Genomic DNA, 4,835 nt, shown 5'->3' on the forward strand with positions numbered 1-4,835 from the left:
GCTTTGTCAAAATTTACATTAAAATACTTGTATGAGGACTGTGACGTTATGTTTCAAAAAGAAAAAAAAGGTGTTAAGTCACAAAATGCGGTAATAAATATTTCATTTTTGATTTTTTGTTAGGCTTTTGTGTTTTTAATTATTTTTAGGAGAATGTGAAGTTATCGGGAGAGATGTCTTGAACACATTTTTTATCAGCATTGAGAAGAAAGGTTGGAAAAATCAGAAACAAGCTTGTCATTGCATTAATAGAATAGTTGAATGAAAGGACATCTGAGGTTATATATTTCTGCTGATTATTGATATTAGATTTATACCAGACTAAGCAAAATCTGAAATATTGTCTCACCATCTTGCATTTCAGAGAGATGTGTCTAATATCCATACTATCTGCTAATAACATTTTAGCTGAGTTTGAGTTGTGAAGGTCCAGACATGAGACAACTAACCCCATGTGTGTTACATGTATGTGTGCGTGCATTCATAACCACCACAGACCTTAACTCCAGGTATTTAGCTCAGAGGGGAAGAACGGCCTTATTGCAGGAGTAGGTTTGAAAGTTTTAGGAAGAGAAAAGAAGCTTTGAGTTTAATGGGAATTTTTCCTGTGTGAGGATTGTGTAATCTATCTTATGAGATGGTTTTTACTGCTTTTCTTGTCTTCAGCTGTTTTCAGAAGAAAAAAAAACAACCAAACAAAAAAAACCAAAACAACAAACCATCAGCTAATGAGGGAAAATGTTGATTTGACATTTTGTATATAAATAGCTGGAGCAGAATCATGGGTGAAGATTTGGTTTTACTCACACAAAAGCTTAAGGCATTTTGAAGCAACTAAAGGAGAGTTTGAAATGGGAAGACGAGCACTGTTAGAAACAGCAGCCTCTCACTGTCAGCAGCCTCTCACTGTCCTCGGTGGCACGGTTAAGTCAGCAAGAGCAGGATGGGGCCCAAAGAGCAGGGGAAAACTACCTTTATTTCTGGGAGATGAGGAGTGAGAAAGGGTTTGTAAAGGGCTTCCTCAACTTTCTAGGAAACAAAAGTTACTGACTTCAACATCTGTAAATTTGTAAGCCTTCTCCTTCCTCCTCCTCGTCATTCCCACTGTCCGGGGTGTTATTGAAAACTTTGAGTGACAACTTTTACCTCTGGAATGTGGAAAGAGGCTCAGCCTCACAGTGAATGTTTAATTTCTGAGCTGAGTAAATGGACCCACACTGCTCGCAACAGAAGGGACGATGCCAGTGGAATGGGTGTGAGGATTTTTTTAGCACTCGGGTCCTGTTTTGTGGGCATCATTTATAAGGCATTCGTATGAAATTAAGATGATAATTCCCTACTTGGCTTTGGTTAACTCTGTCGTGGTTAAAATCACATCAACCCTTCAGTCGTGTAAGAAGAGCACACCCTGGGTTCCCATTTCCAAATTTCTGGTTTTTGTGGATGCGGAAAACATGAAGGCAAGATTATTTGTGTTAGCACTTTAAAGGGAAGGCTTTCAATTTTTTTTTTTTAATCAGGACCTTATTTCCATTCAGATCTTTTCTCTACAATTTGAGGAGAAATGTTAGAAAAGGTCCTCACACTGGTAGAAGGACAGGGAAGAATTTAACCATAGTAGATTATTTGTTTTTATAATGAACTAAATATGTGCATTGCTGTGTTGTCTTTTATTTTCTTTCTTTTTTTTTCTCACCCTTTTGGGCTGTGCTTTCCGTGAGATGTCTTGCTGAAATCCGAGGTACAATATCGTGCAGAGATTTCTCCATCTGAGATTTACTGTTTAGCATGGAAGGTTCCGATTTTGTTATTTTTAAGAACCTCTCAGCTGTCAAAAGCAAACAAAACGGGAATAATGTTTTGACAGCGGTATAGTGTTAAAGAAAATACTCGAGTCTGAATAAAAATTGCTTATGCTGTGGGAAAAGAAGGGTAACAGAAGAAACACCTTTTGTTTACATACACACGTTTATAATCCCAAATTTCCATTTCGCCGATCGGGTCTGGGCTGGGCCTTGTAGTCACCATAAATGAGGGATTTTTCTTCCAGATTTTGCTGCCTTTTAAACGAAGAGAGGAGGGGAGCGCACCTCCGGCAGCGCTGCCGCCCGAGCCCTGCCCGTCGCGGCGAGCGGGCACCGCGGGGCCGAAGAGGAAATGCCGGGGGGAGCCGGGCGCGCCCCCCTTTCACTCATAGCCGCAGAGAGAACGAGGGAGAGAGAATTGCCCCCAACCAGGTTTGCGAGGGTCGGGGGGGGGGGGGCGGGGAGGGGCCGGGGCCGGGCCGGGCAGGGAAAGGGGTGCGGCGGGGTCACAGGCTGGACCCACTCTCCCGGTAGGTTTCGCCCATCCCTCCAGCGGCTCCCCAGGCTTCCCGAGGGGAGTAAGGGTCTCCTGGCGGCGCCTTTGCGGGGGCCGGTCCGGAGCCACTAGCCCCACTATACCCCTGATGCGCGTGCTGTGAAGAAATCCCATGGAGCCCGGAAAACGCCCGAATCTTTTTCCCAGGCGCGACCGCGTCGCCGCGGTGCGCGGAGTGGCAAGAGAGGGCTCCACGGCGTGGGAGGGTGTCTGTGCCCCACAAATCTCCCCTGCCACGTCCCTGGATTCAGCTGACAGGAAATGGGGCCGGATTTTTAACTCTCCTGACAGCATTTGGGGAAAAATCAACCCCGCAGGCGCTGCGCGGAAGCGAGCCAGCTCCAGGTTGGGCAGCCCAGCAGCTAAGGGCTGAGCAGGACCGGGCGAGATGAGGGGAGGGTGGGGGCAAGGGTTGCAGGCAGATTTTAATATTAATAGTTTTGGTGGCGAGAAAGAGACAGACAGAAGGGAGGTTGCTCCTCTGGGCAGAGTCTCTGCGACAGTGATGATGAATGACCCCGCACGGCTAAACAACTCCTCCCCTTCATCCCCACACGGTGTCAAACCTACTTTACTTGCAGCTTTAGGAATAATTAAAAAAAAAACCAAACAACCAAAAAAAACCCCAAACAAACAAACAACAAAAAAACCCCCACCCTCGCCCCATTCCTTGCATGGATTTATGGATCATTATGAATCAATTACTGCTCTCAATATTTTAGAATTTGCTTGCATGAAATGGGGGGCTGCAGCCGGAGGAAAAAAAATTAATCTTTGCCGTCGTAAGAAACACAGAATCTTCTTGTATAGTCCTGTGACTAAAAAAATCACTGCTACTAATTTGGGTTAAATCATTTGTCTAAGAGTCGCGCTACTGGGGACGGGGTGAATATTGTGGCTGTGCATCTCCAAGAGCAACTTTCAAACTAGGCGGTTACGCAATGCGCGTAGAATACGTATGGTACATGCAACCTCATTGCTTAATTTTTACAGAGAAAGAAAGGGAAAAAACAGATCAAAAAAAGCCAGAGGCAAACCCCATAAGACTTCCCCCTCCCCCCAATACTTAATATGGTGCCGTGAAAGGGCGCGGGGCCGGGCCCCGGCTGCGTGCCCACGGTGCAGGACAGCGGAGCGGAGCCCGGCTCAGTGGCTCCGTGCTATGGGAAAGAGGCTTCAACAGGAATAGAAAGTGTGTGAAGTTGGATTTCTCTCTCTTTCTCTGCATTCTCCCATTTGCAGCAGTGCTTGACGATCTCAAGGTGTTTCTATGGCTACCTTGTGTATGTGGGAGGGTCATATGTGGGGGTGCCCAAGAGAAAAGGCAGCTCTTGGGTGATCATTTATCAATGTCACCCACATAATGATTCTCTCTGCAGCCTTCTATTGATGAGGATAATTACATTAGCTCAGAGTGACTGATCAATGAAAAACCACCAAACAAAAACTTCTTTACTCTTCTGTAATACCAAAACCCGATACTGAAATAAGACAGAAAGGGATTTCCCTTTCCTTCCCTTTAGCAATGATTTTTGTAACGAACAAGGAAGAGTAAGAAAGTTTTATCTGATTAGTTTCCTGTTCAGAAGAGTCTACTATTTTGTGAAAATGTTCCCTTAAAACTCTTGGCATCATTCCTTGCCTAGTAAAAGCAAATCGTTATTTAAGATATTGACTACTGCTTCTCCCTTGGACCCCCAACCCTTTGCTTTTACACTTGTGTTTTGTGACTGGGGGATGAAGGGGGAGAGAAGAGCGCGATAGTTTGGAGCTGCGAAGAGGGAAAGGGAAAGCAGATAACTTTTCTTGCGCAATTGGAACTGTCTCTGTTTGTCAGGTTTTCTTTGTTTTTATCACTTCATAAAGTGGCTCTATTAAAGATGGAATGTGGCCTCCCTGAGATGCTGCTCTGTCGGTGAAAGCTTGCAATTAAATTACGGGTTCGTTCTTTCCAGAGTTAAAAATCAATGTTTTCTCAATTAAAGGGAATTTTAATGCCTTTATTGGGAGTTGTTAAGGACGCCATAAATTTTACTATAATGCCTCTAAGCTCCGAAGCCTTGCCAGTGGACAGGTTGATATTCTTGTTGTTTTTGGAGGAAGAGGTTGTTGCTGGTTTTGTTCTCTCTCTAAAGGACCTTCTTCAGAAAACTCAATCATTTTGAATAACTGCAAGACAAACGGATGCAAAGGGGTGGGAGGGCGCAGGCTCTTCTGCCCTCCCCTCTCCGTTTCGTACTGCGATCAGCTCCTCTCGCTGTGTCAGGGAACTCTGCCTTACCGCGCACCCACCGGGCTCAAGGGCAGGTTTTCATCTGGTTTTACGGAGGAACGGAGGAACGCTTCAGTTTAGGAGCACTTGTTTCTCCATGCTCGCTCCCCCTCTCGGAGAGGCTGGGGGTGCTGAGCCGAGGACGCGGCGGGGCGGCGGCCGGGAGTCCCCGGGGAGGACAGTGAGCCGCCCGCCCGCCCGT

The 4,835-nt window shown here is 45.8% G+C and overlaps 1 protein-coding gene across 1 annotated transcript in view; it reads left to right on the plus strand.

The window, feature by feature from the left end:
- Positions 1-117, plus strand: part of MEIS2 (Meis homeobox 2) — a 124,364-nt gene extending 124,247 nt beyond the window's left edge. Inside the window, exon 7 of the mRNA XM_027674226.1 lies at positions 1-117. This exon is cut by the window's left edge and continues 1,333 nt beyond it. The gene's annotated coding sequence lies outside the window, so the exon portion shown is untranslated.
- Positions 118-4,835: the final 4,718 nt, after the last annotated feature.

This window comes from Neopelma chrysocephalum, unplaced genomic scaffold (genome assembly GCF_003984885.1).
Source record: "Neopelma chrysocephalum unplaced genomic scaffold, ASM398488v2 Primary Assembly neopelma1_24, whole genome shotgun sequence".
Lineage (NCBI taxonomy): Eukaryota > Metazoa > Chordata > Aves > Passeriformes > Pipridae > Neopelma > Neopelma chrysocephalum.